Genomic DNA, 18,625 nt, shown 5'->3' on the forward strand with positions numbered 1-18,625 from the left:
TGCAGCGCAGCTCCCTGGCGCATACTGGAGATGCCTGTTGGGGGCGCGTTTGCAGAGTGCTGCATGGAGGGGGCATGGCCTCCGGCACGATGCCAGTCTTTTATTTATTTTATTTTTTTAAGAAGGGGGGCTGTGTGGTTCCCCTTCTTATTCTAATTTATTGGCCCTGATGACCCCATCCCCCAGGGCCTGTCTCCTAATTATATTTTTTTGACCCCAATCCCCAGGGCCGGCCACTGTTTTTTATTATTTTTAAAAAATATATATTTATAGACACACCTAGGACATGCTGGACAAACCGTACGTACCTATCACCATGACGATTTGCGTGATATTCATTAAAAGGCGACTATGCATGCAATTAATCCACGTGGAATGTATTTACACCACTAGTGAAGCTCTGACATGTCTGATGCTCTACCGTGCCTAATCCCGGTAGACACCCTTGTCGTTTATTTATACAAACATGGGTAGCTATTGACGGGCACATTTAATACACATGCACACCAAGCCATTCAAAGGGGATTCGACAAAAATTCGACCAAAACTATGCAAGAAACCCCCCTCACAGTTAATAAAACACACATCCACTGCCGGATGTGTAATACTTTTTATTTTACTCTCTGGAAAGGGGACGAACATCACTTGCGAGTCACAGCGCGCTCCTGACAGAGCCCAATGCTGTGTTACACCCACCATTGCCTGCCGAGTGCCACACACCTCTGTATTGTATTCCACTAGCTAGTGCATATGCTATGACACTCTCTAGCCCATGTGCACTGTAACACCACCCCGTGAAAATGTCATGCCACACTTGTCTTCGCACGGGTTATATTGCCCCATCTAACGTGCCTTCCTCGATGCCTATGTTATAACGCACAGTGCTATGCCATACATATTACAATTTGGGATCCATATCTTTGTCACAGTGCATATGCAACGTTACACTCCCCAGCACATATTTTATATTACAACTTTAGAGACTAGTTAGGTTACACAACACTGCCCTGTGCATATTACACTCCAAGGCGCATATCGCATAGCACACGCTAGTGCCTGTGCTATCTCGCGCTCTCCAATGAATCTGTCATTGCGCACAATGTATTGCATATTATATTTCACGCCTGGTTCATCTTATATCACACTTTTTGGTGCATAGTTTATACCATACACTATATCTAGTTTTCATTTTCAATCGTGCTCTCAGGACTATGTTCTATATAACACTGTGTTCACCTACCCTTTTCACGGGCATTACATTTTGCGATAGGGGGTGGAGGGTCAGGGGGTGTTTTTGCCAAGTGAGCCCGGAGTCACAGTCACTAACGTCTTCTTCTTCCTGAATAAAAGTGAGATTATGCTGCATACTTATTCATATTTTAAGTAGTTTGCACAGACAAAATGTTTTAAAAACAATAAAGTTTCTAATACCCGCCTTCTCTGAACAGTTAGCTTGCTGCCCCATCCCCCTCCTCCCTATCCTCTGTTGTGTGAATCCATGGACTAGCCTCCTCCCTCCTGCCATGCATGGTCTGATGTGCTGCCACTGCCCTCAATTTAGTATGATGTACCAGTCCACTCCTCCTGCCCTCCATTGCCCAATTCTATGCCCCATCATTGACCTCCTGCTTAAACTCTGTGCTTAGCTTGCTGCCCCTATTCTCCTTCCCCCTGCCCTCCGATGTCTTTGTGCATGCCCCTGCTCCATCCTTTTTGCCCACCATGTCCCATGGACCTGCCACTCCTATCTACTCTGAGTGTTCTGTTGAGCTGCCACTCCCCTCCCACCTGCCTAGCATTGTCAGATGACTGTAACCTGTCCCTGCCACCTCCACCCTGCCTGTCCACATGCCATGCCTCTATCCTCTTCCTCCTGTCCTACATGGTCCATTGTACTGCCACACCCTTCTGCCCTCCCTGGTCTGTTGTGCTGCAACTGCTCCTCCTGCCTGCCCCGTGTGGTCTGTTGTGAGGCCCCTTCCCCTGAACTTTCTTGTCTGTGCACAGGTCCTGACCCTCCCTTCTATCCTCCATCGTCCTTTGTGCATGCCCCTGCACCCTCCTTCTTGCCCATCATAGCCATTGTGCTGCCACTAACCCTCCCACTTGCCATGCATGGTCTTCTGTGCTGCCATGGCCCCTCCCACCTTCCCTGTGTGGTCAGTTAGCTGCCCCTGACCCCCTCCCACCTTCCCTCCATGGTCTGTGTGTATGCCATCACAGTCTCACTGTTGCTCTTCATGTTGTGTCTTGCTTCTAGTGCCCATCCTGCCTGACCTCCATGGCCATCTTGCTGCTCCTGCCCTGCCCCCTTGCCCCCAGCCCTCTGTTTACATGTGCAGACCCCTACTCCCTCCCTCCTGGCTTGTCTGTTCCATTGTAATGCCCCTGATCCGTCCCTCCTGCCCTTTATGGTCTGTTATGCTGCAGCCTTCTCTCCTGTCTGTCCATTATGGTCAGCTAGCTACCATTGCCTCTTGCCCCTCTGTTCTCTGTTGTCCATGTGCATGGTCCTGTCCCCTCCCTCTTGCTTTCTATGGATTGTTGTGCTGCACTCCCGTCCTGCATGCCCTGTGTGGTGTATTGTGCTTCTGCAAACCCTGATGCCTGCCCTGCAGGGTCAGTTTGGTGCACCTCTCCATGTCTCTCATGTCCTCTGTTATCCAAGTCCATGTCCCTATCCCATTTCCTTCCATGATCCAATGTACCATACTTGCGAACATTTTGAACTTGGTAAGAGGGAGATTTTGAAAAAAAACTGGGGTATTGATTTTCCCCTTTGAGTTACATTGAAAAAGAGGATATTGTAGACAGGAGACAGATCAAATAAAGCCCATTTGAGCTTAAAAACATTGGACGTTTCCTGGCTGAATCGGGTCTGTTGGCATGTATGGTTGTACTACCATTGCCTCTTCCTTCTGCCCACAATGGTCTATTACATTGCCACAGCCTTGAAGGAGGGTAGATTTTGTATCACAGGGGGCCCCTGGCCCGTTCTGTCCACACCTGAAGTATGAGACCCTTGTCCTTGCCCTGCCAGCCGCATTTGTAGGCCGTATTAAATTGACCATCGGGTCCTGTGTTGCTATATAATTATCCTGAGACATCCTTACCACTCAGCCAGCATAAAACCCCTGTGTAGGCCCTTCTGTTCAATATGTAGGCCTCTTTGTTAAATTGACCATAGCTCTGCAATTTTAGTGTATAGCAGTCTGAAGGCAGGTCTGCGAGGCCTTCTGCTCCAAACTAGTAGCCCCCACCCTACCCGAGTGCTCCGTGCTCGGTATCAAAGTTCAACATCCCCCTGAAGCTGTCGACATACAGTAGGCTGCATCCTGGACTGGTACTTACTTCCTGGGCAGGTTTCCCGCTTTTAAGGAAGTGGCAACCGCAGAGCGTCAAGTTAGGAGAACTGAGGAGATTTTATACATGAATATATTGAATTCCTGTACAATACCCATTATTTTCTGCTTGCTCTATGGAACTTACGATAAGCGATTGGCCTGAGAGACTGACCTTTTCACCCAGTCCATTGTCAGCATTAAGTGGGTAAATGACGAAATGTCTGGTAAAATCTGCAGACGAAGCTTTTGGGTAGCATACGTAGGTAGATGTAGCGTGCAAAGGAGCCCACAAAATGATATAAAAAGGGAGCACCCACAGATATCGACGGACAACCTCGCCGTCTGTATGTAGGTTAACAGGCTGTGCAGGTTTTCCCCAAGAACTGGGAGCTCTTGTCTTCCTTTGCTTAAAATGTCTTGCTCGGCTTTGCTTGAAGTATCTTATTCTATTTTACCTATATGAAATGCCATGTTATGTTTAACCATTGTTCTCTTTACTTTTGCATTTAAAAGATGTTGTATTGTAATTGCAGGAATGCTTGCTCTAAGAGTAAATGTGAGTGTCCCTAGGTAACATTTTCCTTGGTGTAACTTGTTTCTCATGATGCATTTATAGATGTGTTTTCTCTCTCTCTCTGTCAGTCCATTAATTGAGATACAGAGAATATCATGACAGCTGTATGATTATCTGGATTCTGTATTTTGTACTTTAGGTCTCTATTCTGCGGTTTCTTTGAAGTTGCATCTTCTCATTAAACTGCCATTGTATTCTGCCTCCAATTCCATGTCTCATATGTCTGTTTTCTTCATTTTTGGAGCAAGCGTTCCTAGGCACCCCGGCTCAAATTAAGGTGCCCCTTTTGTCCCTGACTCACTCTCCTGCTCAGTTCTGTGGTGGCTCCCGGGGCTCTGGGGACCGCCCCTAGCTTCCTTGACCCGTAATAGATATTCCCTCCAACAGCCTCTCTTGCAAGTCCTGTATTGTTGGTTTGTTGCCCCTGCCCCCCTTTCCACTGCCCTCCATAGTCTGTTGTGCTTCCACGGCCCTTCCTGCCTGCTCAGTGTGGTTAAATTGTTGCCTTTGCACCCTCCTACCTGCCTTCAATTTTCAGAGTCCGTGCCCCTGGCCTCTGCCTCTCAACAGTATCCTAATGAACAACTAGATTGCTAACATTCTATATTTATTACAAAAGTGTGGAGCGCCTGACATCATCTTGATGTAATCAAAACTGTAATACCTAGAGCATTCCTTTAGAAATTACATATATGAGAGGGTCTTATTGGCATCAAAATTATGGTTAGTGCTCTAAAAGACTAAAATAAGGACATATTTTCTGAGTTTTCAAATAGCGACAAAGCACTTTTAAATTATTTGTTATCTTTATGTTTTTTTATCTAGTTGACAACTTGATTAAATGTTGCACTTAGGGGAGAGGATGTGGTGTTACTTCCAGAACTGCAGACTTTGCAACTGGGGAACCAGGTTGAAGTTTCTGCTTCAGCTCGACATTCTGTGATTCTGGTCAAATCACTTAGTCTCCCCATGTCTACAACCAAAATGAATTTGTTCTTGTGTGATGTAACCAATGCTCATGTAAAGCACTCCAATACCTGACAAGTCTGCACTATATAACACTGCAAAAACACAAAATAATAAGTGTTTTGCACACTTCTGTCATTGGGCTATATTTGGGCTATATCTGGGTGATTTTGGGCTACATTTGGGCTCTTTTGTCTCTGGTGGCCATCTTGGGAGATTTATTTGTTATGAAGTTTCCTAATTTCCTCATGTACTGCAGTCTCCTCAGTCGGAAATGCTTTCAGTTTTTTACTTTGATTCCATCATGAAGGTATTCAGATATGTCACACATTTGCCATGAATTCTGAATGTTAGCACTCTAGTTGCTCATTAGATCACTGTAGTAAAACTACTGCTCACCATGGAAGTCTGCTCCTGGTATTAAAAGTGCATGTTTCAGTCTGCATGTCAGAATTTTTTAATGAAATAGAAGAGGATTTGAGAAGTCACTCAAAATGTGCCCTCATTTTCTTTCTTCAGCATTAATCATAATTTCTATGGCAAAATGAACCCCCTCATTGTGTTCCTTTTTAAATTAAATGTTTTAAGTGTTACCAGTTTATTCCAATCAAGATGGCTTCAGGTGTGCCATACTTTTGTCATAATGAAGACAGTAAGTGCTCTAGTTGTTTTTAAGAACATTCTTGGACATTCTGTCATTGGGCTATACTTGGGCTACATCTGGGTGATATTTGGGCTACATTTGGGCTCTTTTGTCTCTGGTGGCCATCTTGGGAGACTTATTTGTTATGAAGTTTCCTAATTTCCTCATTTACTGCAGTCTCCTCAGTAGGAAATACTTTCAGTTTTTTACTTTGATTCCATCAAGAAGGCATTCAAATGTGTCACACATTTGCCATAAAATCAGAATGTTAGCACTCTTTTTGCTCATTAGATCACTGTAGTAAAGCTACTGCTCACCAGGGAAAACTGCTGCTGGTATTGAAAGTGCATGTTTCAGTCTGCATGCCAGGATTTGAGAAGTCACTCAAAATGTGCCCTAATTTTTCTTTATGCAGCACTAATCATACTTTTTATGGAAAAATGAACCACCTCATTTTGTTCCTTTTTAAATTAAATGTTTTAAGAGTTACCACTTTAATCCAAGCAAGATGGCTTCAGGTGTGCCATACATTTATCATAAGTAGGACGGTTAGCGCTCTAGTAGTTCTTTGGAACACTCTGGAAAGCTGCAGTAGAACACAAAGGAATCAACTGACAGTCTCTGCCCTTGTTGGATGTACATGTTTTACTGAGAATGTCAGACTTCATTCTCACATGACTGAGAAAGATAATGTGAATTTACAGAAAATAAGCTCTCAGTTTAGCTTATAGATCACCTTCCAAACCTCTGTGGTAAAAGCATGAGAAAATATTTTTCTCTCAATCATGATATCCCAGCAGAAGGCTTTTTCACATGGTGAAATCACCTTAGAACATACCACAATTCCTAAAATGAGTATGGTACCATCAACAAATGATTTATAATGTAACTAAAGTCTTAAAATCTTCTATTAACTGCAATGCTTTTTAATGAGGTGCTATCATGTATATTGGTCCCAAGATGGCTGCCAACACTTCTTGGATGAAGTGCTGACAGCCAATCAGATCTCAGGATGAGATGTGTGGTTAGGCTCCGCCCACATATATATATTGATTTAAATGCTATTTTCTCAGGAACTACTGAACAGATTTACACCAGACCTACAAAAGGCACTTCCTTGACCTGAGGACTACCTCTCTGCCAAATTTCAAGTAACTCTGTTCAGCCGTTCGGGCTGTAGCTGTGTCTAAAGGTCCTATGGAAAAATGCATGGGAAAAACGCGTTTTGGGACCCCCCTTTTTTCTCAGCCCCCGCTTGACGAATCCCCCCGAGACTTTCAGGGTAGGAGCGGAGCGTAGCGCCCCACCTATTTTGAAAATTTCGCGAGGATTCATCGACCGGCGCCAAAGTTATTCCAAATAGAATGTTGCGGATTTCCTATGGAAACAGGGTCCTAACTATAACTATCTACTGGCGACCGCCAGTAGATAATATATATATATATATATATCCAGACGAAGGTTGCTCAAAAAGCGAAGCGCCTCACAAGATGTTCTATTAAAACCTTTATTTGATCGGAACGCGGCAGGAAATCACGGCACACTAGTCTCTGCAAAGTCTTTGACAAGCTTCATGCCAGACGCGTTTCCGGAGCAAGGCTCCCTTTCTCAATGGCAAGCTGATGGGAGAAAAAAACAGCTGCTGATACTTTACATGCCGTTTTAAATGTTCATAATCCCCCCCTGCTGACAGTGCGGGTCCGGTACTCTCACGCTGGGAGCACCATCAGGAAAGATGTTCACTAATCGGACGGCATGAAACAAGCAAGAAATGCGTCACTACGATCATCCAGCAATTTGAAAGATCTTATATCTTGGAAGATGTGAGTTACTACTGCTGCCACAAAAGGACTTTACTCACTAAAGACTATGTTAACCATAATGCACTCGATGCATACGCCCACTGGGGCGGGATTATGAACATTTAAAACGGCATGTAAAGTATCAGCAGCTGTTTCTTTCTCCCATCAGCTTGCCATTGAGAAAGGGAGCCTTGCTCCGGAAACGCGTCTGGCATGAAGCTTGTCAAAGACTTTGCAGGGACTAGTGTGCCGTGATTTCCTGCTGCCTTCCGATCAAATAAAGGTTTTAATAGAACATCTTGTGAGGCGCTTCGCTTTTTGAGCAACCTTCGTCTGGATGTATAATGGCCTGCTCTGGCCATGAAGCTGCCCCCCTGCTGACAGTGCGGGTCCGGTACTCTCACGCTGGGAGCACCATCAGGAAAGATGTTGACTAATCGGACGGCATGAAACAAGCAAGAAATGCGTCACTACGATCATCCAGCAATTTGAAAGATCTTATATCTTGGAAGATGTGAGTTACTACTGCTGCCACAAAAGGACTTTACTCACTAAAGACTATGTTAACCATAATGCACTCGATGCATACGCCCACTGGGGCGGGATTATGAACATTTAAAACGGCATGTAAAGTATCAGCAGCTGTTTCTTTCTCCCATCAGCTTGCCATTGAGAAAGGGAGCCTTGCTCCGGAAACGCGTCTGGCATGAAGCTTGTCAAAGACTTTGCAGGGACTAGTGTGCCGTGATTTCCTGCTGCCTTCCGATCAAATAAAGGTTTTAATAGAACATCTTGTGAGGCGCTTCGCTTTTTGAGCAACCTTCGTCTGGATGTATAATGGCCTGCTCTGGCCATGAAGCTGCCCCCCTGCTGACAGTGCGGGTCCGGTACTCTCACGCTGGGAGCACCATCAGGAAAGATGTTGACTAATCGGACGGCATGAAACAAGCAAGAAATGCGTCACTACGATCATCCAGCAATTTGAAAGATCTTATATCTTGGAAGATGTGAGTTACTACTGCTGCCACAAAAGGACTTTACTCACTAAAGACTATGTTAACCATAATGCACTCGATGCATACGCCCACTGGGGCGGGATTATGAACATTTAAAACGGCATGTAAAGTATCAGCAGCTGTTTCTTTCTCCCATCAGCTTGCCATTGAGAAAGGGAGCCTTGCTCCGGAAACGCGTCTGGCATGAAGCTTGTCAAAGACTTTGCAGGGACTAGTGTGCCGTGATTTCCTGCTGCCTTCCGATCAAATAAAGGTTTTAATAGAACATCTTGTGAGGCGCTTCGCTTTTTGAGCAACCTTCGTCTGGATGTATAATGGCCTGCTCTGGCCATGAAGCTGCCCCCCTGCTGACAGTGCGGGTCCGGTACTCTCACGCTGGGAGCACCATCAGGAAAGATGTTGACTAATCGGACGGCATGAAACAAGCAAGAAATGCGTCACTACGATCATCCAGCAATTTGAAAGATTTTATATCTTGGAAGATGTGAGTTACTACTGCTGCCACAAAAGGACTTTACTCACTAAAGACTATGTTAACCATAATGCACTCGATGCATACGCCCACTGGGGCGGGATTATGAACATTTAAAACGGCATGTAAAGTATCAGCAGCTGTTTCTTTCTCCCATCAGCTTGCCATTGAGAAAGGGAGCCTTGCTCCGGAAACGCGTCTGGCATGAAGCTTGTCAAAGACTTTGCAGGGACTAGTGTGCCGTGATTTCCTGCTGCCTTCCGATCAAATAAAGGTTTTAATAGAACATCTTGTGAGGCGCTTCGCTTTTTGAGCAACCTTCGTCTGGATGTATAATGGCCTGCTCTGGCCATGAAGCTGCCCCCCTGCTGACAGTGCGGGTCCGAAACTCTCACGCTGGAAGCACCATCAGGAAAGATGTTGACTAATCGGACGGCATGAAACAAGCAAGAAATGCGTCACTACGATCATCCAGCAATTTGAAAGATCTTATATCTTGGAAGATGTGAGTTACTACTGCTGCCACAAAAGGACTTTACTCACTAAAGACTATGTTAACCATAATGCACTCGATGCATACGCCCACTGGGGCGGGATTATGAACATTTAAAACGGCATGTAAAGTATCAGCAGCTGTTTCTTTCTCCCATCAGCTTGCCATTGAGAAAGGGAGCCTTGCTCCGGAAACGCGTCTGGCATGAAGCTTGTCAAAGACTTTGCAGGGACTAGTGTGCCGTGATTTCCTGCTGCCTTCCGAACAAATAAAGGTTTTAATAGAACATCTTGTGAGGCGCTTCGCTTTTTGAGCAACCTTCGTCTGGATGTATAATGGCCTGCTCTGGCCATGAAGCTGCCCCCCTGCTGACAGTGCGGGTCCGAAACTCTCACGCTGGAAGCACCATCAGGAAAGATGTTGACTAATCGGACGGCATGAAACAAGCAAGAAATGCGTCACTACGATCATCCAGCAATTTGAAAGATCTTATATCTTGGAAGATGTGAGTTACTACTGCTGCCACAAAAGGACTTTACTCACTAAAGACTATGTTAACCATAATGCACTCGATGCATACGCCCACTGGGGCGGGATTATGAACATTTAAAACGGCATGTAAAGTATCAGCAGCTGTTTCTTTCTCCCATCAGCTTGCCATTGAGAAAGGGAGCCTTGCTCCGGAAACGCGTCTGGCATGAAGCTTGTCAAAGACTTTGCAGGGACTAGTGTGCCGTGATTTCCTGCTGCCTTCCGAACAAATAAAGGTTTTAATAGAACATCTTGTGAGGCGCTTCGCTTTTTGAGCAACCTTCGTCTGGATGTATAATGGCCTGCTCTGGCCACGAAGCTGCCTCCCTGCTGACAGTGCGGGTCCGGTACTCTCACGCTGGGAGCACCATCAGGAAAGATGTTGACTAATCGGACGGCATGAAACAAGCAAGAAATGCGTCACTACGATCATCCAGCAATTTGAAAGATCTTATATCTTGGAAGATGTGAGTTACTACTGCTGCCACAAAAGGACTTTACTCACTAAAGACTATGTGAACCATAATGCACTTGATGCATGCGCCCACTGGGGCGGGATTATGAACATTTAAAACGGCATGTAAAGTATCAGCAGCTGTTTCTTTCTCCCATCAGCTTGCCATTGAGAAAGGGAGCCTTGCTCCGGAAACGCGTCTGGCATGAAGCTTGTCAAAGACTTTGCAGGGACTAGTGTGCCGTGATTTCCTGCTGCCTTCCGATCAAATAAAGGTTTTAATAGAACATCTTGTGAGGCGCTTCGCTTTTTGAGCAACCTTCGTCTGGATGTATAATGGCCTGCTCTGGCCATGAAGCTGCCCCCCTGCTGACAGTGCGGGTCCGAAACTCTCACGCTGGGAGCACCATCAGGAAAGATGTTGACTAATCGGACGGCATGAAACAAGCAAGAAATGCGTCACTACGATCATCCAGCAATTTGAAAGATCTTATATCTTGGAAGATGTGAGTTACTACTGCTGCCACAAAAGGACTTTACTCACTAAAGACTATGTTAACCATAATGCACTCGATGCATACGCCCACTGGGGCGGGATTATGAACATTTAAAACGGCATGTAAAGTATCAGCAGCTGTTTCTTTCTCCCATCAGCTTGCCATTGAGAAAGGGAGCCTTGCTCCGGAAACGCGTCTGGCATGAAGCTTGTCAAAGACTTTGCAGGGACTAGTGTGCCGTGATTTCCTGCTGCCTTCCGATCAAATAAAGGTTTTAATAGAACATCTTGTGAGGCGCTTCGCTTTTTGAGCAACCTTCGTCTGGATGTATAATGGCCTGCTCTGGCCATGAAGCTGCCCCCCTGCTGACAGTGCGGGTCCGAAACTCTCACGCTGGAAGCACCATCAGGAAAGATGTTGACTAATCGGACGGCATGAAACAAGCAAGAAATGCGTCACTACGATCATCCAGCAATTTGAAAGATCTTATATCTTGGAAGATGTGAGTTACTACTGCTGCCACAAAAGGACTTTACTCACTAAAGACTATGTTAACCATAATGCACTCGATGCATACGCCCACTGGGGCGGGATTATGAACATTTAAAACGGCATGTAAAGTATCAGCAGCTGTTTCTTTCTCCCATCAGCTTGCCATTGAGAAAGGGAGCCTTGCTCCGGAAACGCGTCTGGCATGAAGCTTGTCAAAGACTTTGCAGGGACTAGTGTGCCGTGATTTCCTGCTGCCTTCCGAACAAATAAAGGTTTTAATAGAACATCTTGTGAGGCGCTTCGCTTTTTGAGCAACCTTCGTCTGGATGTATAATGGCCTGCTCTGGCCACGAAGCTGCCTCCCTGCTGACAGTGCGGGTCCGGTACTCTCACGCTGGGAGCACCATCAGGAAAGATGTTGACTAATCGGACGGCATGAAACAAGCAAGAAATGCGTCACTACGATCATCCAGCAATTTGAAAGATCTTATATCTTGGAAGATGTGAGTTACTACTGCTGCCACAAAAGGACTTTACTCACTAAAGACTATGTGAACCATAATGCACTTGATGCATGCGCCCACTGGGGCGGGATTATGAACATTTAAAACGGCATGTAAAGTATCAGCAGCTGTTTCTTTCTCCCATCAGCTTGCCATTGAGAAAGGGAGCCTTGCTCCGGAAACGCGTCTGGCATGAAGCTTGTCAAAGACTTTGCAGGGACTAGTGTGCCGTGATTTCCTGCTGCCTTCCGATCAAATAAAGGTTTTAATAGAACATCTTGTGAGGCGCTTCGCTTTTTGAGCAACCTTCGTCTGGATGTATAATGGCCTGCTCTGGCCATGAAGCTGCCCCCCTGCTGACAGTGCGGGTCCGAAACTCTCACGCTGGGAGCACCATCAGGAAAGATGTTGACTAATCGGACGGCATGAAACAAGCAAGAAATGCGTCACTACGATCATCCAGCAATTTGAAAGATCTTATATCTTGGAAGATGTGAGTTACTACTGCTGCCACAAAAGGACTTTACTCACTAAAGACTATGTTAACCATAATGCACTCGATGCATACGCCCACTGGGGCGGGATTATGAACATTTAAAACGGCATGTAAAGTATCAGCAGCTGTTTCTTTCTCCCATCAGCTTGCCATTGAGAAAGGGAGCCTTGCTCCGGAAACGCGTCTGGCATGAAGCTTGTCAAAGACTTTGCAGGGACTAGTGTGCCGTGATTTCCTGCTGCCTTCCGAACAAATAAAGGTTTTAATAGAACATCTTGTGAGGCGCTTCGCTTTTTGAGCAACCTTCGTCTGGATGTATAATGGCCTGCTCTGGCCACGAAGCTGCCTCCCTGCTGACAGTGCGGGTCCGGTACTCTCACGCTGGGAGCACCATCAGGAAAGATGTTGACTAATCGGACGGCATGAAACAAGCAAGAAATGCGTCACTACGATCATCCAGCAATTTGAAAGATCTTATATCTTGGAAGATGTGAGTTACTACTGCTGCCACAAAAGGACTTTACTCACTAAAGACTATGTGAACCATAATGCACTTGATGCATGCGCCCACTGGGGCGGGATTATGAACATTTAAAACGGCATGTAAAGTATCAGCAGCTGTTTCTTTCTCCCATCAGCTTGCCATTGAGAAAGGGAGCCTTGCTCCGGAAACGCGTCTGGCATGAAGCTTGTCAAAGACTTTGCAGGGACTAGTGTGCCGTGATTTCCTGCTGCCTTCCGATCAAATAAAGGTTTTAATAGAACATCTTGTGAGGCGCTTCGCTTTTTGAGCAACCTTCGTCTGGATGTATAATGGCCTGCTCTGGCCATGAAGCTGCCCCCCTGCTGACAGTGCGGGTCCGGTACTCTCACGCTGGGAGCACCATCAGGAAAGATGTTGACTAATCGGACGGCATGAAACAAGCAAGAAATGCGTCACTACGATCATCCAGCAATTTGAAAGATCTTATATCTTGGAAGATGTGAGTTACTACTGCTGCTACAAAAGGACTTTACTCACTAAAGACTATGTTAACCATAATGCACTCGATGCATACGCCCACTGGGGAGGGATTATGAACATTTAAAACGGCATGTAAAGTATCAGCAGCTGTTTCTTTCTCCCATCAGCTTGCCATTGAGAAAGGGAGCCTTGCTCCGGAAACGCGTCTGGCATGAAGCTTGTCAAAGACTTTGCAGGGACTAGTGTGCCGTGATTTCCTGCTGCCTTCCGATCAAATAAAGGTTTTAATAGAACATCTTGTGAGGCGCTTCGCTTTTTGAGCAACCTTCGTCTGGATGTATAATGGCCTGCTCTGGCCATGAAGCTGCCCCCCTGCTGACAGTGCGGGTCCGGTACTCTCACGCTGGGAGCACCATCAGGAAAGATGTTGACTAATCGGACGGCATGAAACAAGCAAGAAATGCGTCACTACGATCATCCAGCAATTTGAAAGATCTTATATCTTGGAAGATGTGAGTTACTACTGCTGCCACAAAAGGACTTTACTCACTAAAGACTATGTTAACCATAATGCACTCGATGCATACGCCCACTGGGGCGGGATTATGAACATTTAAAACGGCATGTAAAGTATCAGCAGCTGTTTCTTTCTCCCATCAGCTTGCCATTGAGAAAGGGAGCCTTGCTCCGGAAACGCGTCTGGCATGAAGCTTGTCAAAGACTTTGCAGGGACTAGTGTGCCGTGATTTCCTGCTGCCTTCCGATCAAATAAAGGTTTTAATAGAACATCTTGTGAGGCGCTTCGCTTTTTGAGCAACCTTCGTCTGGATGTATAATGGCCTGCTCTGGCCATGAAGCTGCCCCCCTGCTGACAGTGCGGGTCCGGTACTCTCACGCTGGGAGCACCATCAGGAAAGATGTTGACTAATCGGACGGCATGAAACAAGCAAGAAATGCGTCACTACGATCATCCAGCAATTTGAAAGATCTTATATCTTGGAAGATGTGAGTTACTACTGCTGCCACAAAAGGACTTTACTCACTAAAGACTATGTTAACCATAATGCACTCGATGCATACGCCCACTGGGGCGGGATTATGAACATTTAAAACGGCATGTAAAGTATCAGCAGCTGTTTCTTTCTCCCATCAGCTTGCCATTGAGAAAGGGAGCCTTGCTCCGGAAACGCGTCTGGCATGAAGCTTGTCAAAGACTTTGCAGGGACTAGTGTGCCGTGATTTCCTGCTGCCTTCCGATCAAATAAAGGTTTTAATAGAACATCTTGTGAGGCGCTTCGCTTTTTGAGCAACCTTCGTCTGGATGTATAATGGCCTGCTCTGGCCATGAAGCTGCCCCCCTGCTGACAGTGCGGGTCCGGTACTCTCACGCTGGGAGCACCATCAGGAAAGATGTTGACTAATCGGACGGCATGAAACAAGCAAGAAATGCGTCACTACGATCATCCAGCAATTTGAAAGATCTTATATCTTGGAAGATGTGAGTTACTACTGCTGCCACAAAAGGACTTTACTCACTAAAGACTATGTTAACCATAATGCACTCGATGCATACGCCCACTGGGGCGGGATTATGAACATTTAAAACGGCATGTAAAGTATCAGCAGCTGTTTCTTTCTCCCATCAGCTTGCCATTGAGAAAGGGAGCCTTGCTCCGGAAACGCGTCTGGCATGAAGCTTGTCAAAGACTTTGCAGGGACTAGTGTGCCGTGATTTCCTGCTGCCTTCCGATCAAATAAAGGTTTTAATAGAACATCTTGTGAGGCGCTTCGCTTTTTGAGCAACCTTCGTCTGGATGTATAATGGCCTGCTCTGGCCATGAAGCTGCCCCCCTGCTGACAGTGCGGGTCCGGTACTCTCACGCTGGGAGCACCATCAGGAAAGATGTTGACTAATCGGACGGCATGAAACAAGCAAGAAATGCGTCACTACGATCATCCAGCAATTTGAAAGATTTTATATCTTGGAAGATGTGAGTTACTACTGCTGCCACAAAAGGACTTTACTCACTAAAGACTATGTTAACCATAATGCACTCGATGCATACGCCCACTGGGGCGGGATTATGAACATTTAAAACGGCATGTAAAGTATCAGCAGCTGTTTCTTTCTCCCATCAGCTTGCCATTGAGAAAGGGAGCCTTGCTCCGGAAACGCGTCTGGCATGAAGCTTGTCAAAGACTTTGCAGGGACTAGTGTGCCGTGATTTCCTGCTGCCTTCCGATCAAATAAAGGTTTTAATAGAACATCTTGTGAGGCGCTTCGCTTTTTGAGCAACCTTCGTCTGGATGTATAATGGCCTGCTCTGGCCATGAAGCTGCCCCCCTGCTGACAGTGCGGGTCCGAAACTCTCACGCTGGAAGCACCATCAGGAAAGATGTTGACTAATCGGACGGCATGAAACAAGCAAGAAATGCGTCACTACGATCATCCAGCAATTTGAAAGATCTTATATCTTGGAAGATGTGAGTTACTACTGCTGCCACAAAAGGACTTTACTCACTAAAGACTATGTTAACCATAATGCACTCGATGCATACGCCCACTGGGGCGGGATTATGAACATTTAAAACGGCATGTAAAGTATCAGCAGCTGTTTCTTTCTCCCATCAGCTTGCCATTGAGAAAGGGAGCCTTGCTCCGGAAACGCGTCTGGCATGAAGCTTGTCAAAGACTTTGCAGGGACTAGTGTGCCGTGATTTCCTGCTGCCTTCCGAACAAATAAAGGTTTTAATAGAACATCTTGTGAGGCGCTTCGCTTTTTGAGCAACCTTCGTCTGGATGTATAATGGCCTGCTCTGGCCACGAAGCTGCCTCCCTGCTGACAGTGCGGGTCCGGTACTCTCACGCTGGGAGCACCATCAGGAAAGATGTTGACTAATCGGACGGCATGAAACAAGCAAGAAATGCGTCACTACGATCATCCAGCAATTTGAAAGATCTTATATCTTGGAAGATGTGAGTTACTACTGCTGCCACAAAAGGACTTTACTCACTAAAGACTATGTGAACCATAATGCACTTGATGCATGCGCCCACTGGGGCGGGATTATGAACATTTAAAACGGCATGTAAAGTATCAGCAGCTGTTTCTTTCTCCCATCAGCTTGCCATTGAGAAAGGGAGCCTTGCTCCGGAAACGCGTCTGGCATGAAGCTTGTCAAAGACTTTGCAGGGACTAGTGTGCCGTGATTTCCTGCTGCCTTCCGATCAAATAAAGGTTTTAATAGAACATCTTGTGAGGCGCTTCGCTTTTTGAGCAACCTTCGTCTGGATGTATAATGGCCTGCTCTGGCCATGAAGCTGCCCCCCTGCTGACAGTGCGGGTCCGGTACTCTCACGCTGGGAGCACCATCAGGAAAGATGTTGACTAATCGGACGGCATGAAACAAGCAAGAAATGCGTCACTACGATCATCCAGCAATTTGAAAGATCTTATATCTTGGAAGATGTGAGTTACTACTGCTGCTACAAAAGGACTTTACTCACTAAAGACTATGTTAACCATAATGCACTCGATGCATACGCCCACTGGGGAGGGATTATGAACATTTAAAACGGCATGTAAAGTATCAGCAGCTGTTTCTTTCTCCCATCAGCTTGCCATTGAGAAAGGGAGCCTTGCTCCGGAAACGCGTCTGGCATGAAGCTTGTCAAAGACTTTGCAGGGACTAGTGTGCCGTGATTTCCTGCTGCCTTCCGATCAAATAAAGGTTTTAATAGAACATCTTGTGAGGCGCTTCGCTTTTTGAGCAACCTTCGTCTGGATGTATAATGGCCTGCTCTGGCCATGAAGCTGCCCCCCTGCTGACAGTGCGGGTCCGGTACTCTCACGCTGGGAGCACCATCAGGAAAGATGTTGACTAATCGGACGGCATGAAACAAGCAAGAAATGCGTCACTACGATCATCCAGCAATTTGAAAGATCTTATATCTTGGAAGATGTGAGTTACTACTGCTGCCACAAAAGGACTTTACTCACTAAAGACTATGTTAACCATAATGCACTCGATGCATACGCCCACTGGGGCGGGATTATGAACATTTAAAACGGCATGTAAAGTATCAGCAGCTGTTTCTTTCTCCCATCAGCTTGCCATTGAGAAAGGGAGCCTTGCTCCGGAAACGCGTCTGGCATGAAGCTTGTCAAAGACTTTGCAGGGACTAGTGTGCCGTGATTTCCTGCTGCCTTCCGATCAAATAAAGGTTTTAATAGAACATCTTGTGAGGCGCTTCGCTTTTTGAGCAACCTTCGTCTGGATGTATAATGGCCTGCTCTGGCCATGAAGCTGCCCCCCTGCTGACAGTGCGGGTCCGGTACTCTCACGCTGGGAGCACCATCAGGAAAGATGTTGACTAATCGGACGGCATGAAACAAGCAAGAAATGCGTCACTACGATCATCCAGCAATTTGAAAGATCTTATATCTTGGAAGATGTGAGTTACTACTGCTGCCACAAAAGGACTTTACTCACTAAAGACTATGTTAACCATAATGCACTCGATGCATACGCCCACTGGGGCGGGATTATGAACATTTAAAACGGCATGTAAAGTATCAGCAGCTGTTTCTTTCTCCCATCAGCTTGCCATTGAGAAAGGGAGCCTTGCTCCGGAAACGCGTCTGGCATGAAGCTTGTCAAAGACTTTGCAGGGACTAGTGTGCCGTGATTTCCTGCTGCCTTCCGATCAAATAAAGGTTTTAATAGAACATCTTGTGAGGCGCTTCGCTTTTTGAGCAACCTTCGTCTGGATGTATAATGGCCTGCTCTGGCCATGAAGCTGCCCCCCTGCTGACAGTGCGGGTCCGGTACTCTCACGCTGGGAGCACCATCAGGAAAGATGTTGACTAATCGGACGGCATGAAACAAGCAAGAAATGCGTCACTACGATCATCCAGCAATTTGAAAGATTTTATATCTTGGAAGATGTGAGTTACTACTGCTGCCACAAAAGGACTTTACTCACTAAAGACTATGTTAACCATAATGCACTCGATGCATACGCCCACTGGGGCGGGATTATGAACATTTAAAACGGCATGTAAAGTATCAGCAGCTGTTTCTTTCTCCCATCAGCTTGCCATTGAGAAAGGGAGCCTTGCTCCGGAAACGCGTCTGGCATGAAGCTTGTCAAAGACTTTGCAGGGACTAGTGTGCCGTGATTTCCTGCTGCCTTCCGATCAAATAAAGGTTTTAATAGAACATCTTGTGAGGCGCTTCGCTTTTTGAGCAACCTTCGTCTGGATGTATAATGGCCTGCTCTGGCCATGAAGCTGCCCCCCTGCTGACAGTGCGGGTCCGAAACTCTCACGCTGGAAGCACCATCAGGAAAGATGTTGACTAATCGGACGGCATGA

The 18,625-nt window shown here is 46.1% G+C and overlaps 1 long non-coding RNA gene across 3 annotated transcripts in view; it reads right to left on the reverse strand.

The window, feature by feature from the left end:
- Window positions 1–18,625, reverse strand: part of LOC146785291 (uncharacterized) — a 209,742-nt gene that overhangs the window by 163,229 nt on the left and 27,888 nt on the right. The gene's annotated exons all lie outside the window — the stretch shown is intronic.

The sequence above is a fragment of the Triturus cristatus genome, chromosome 11 (assembly GCF_964204655.1).
Source record: "Triturus cristatus chromosome 11, aTriCri1.1, whole genome shotgun sequence".
NCBI lineage: Eukaryota > Metazoa > Chordata > Amphibia > Caudata > Salamandridae > Triturus > Triturus cristatus.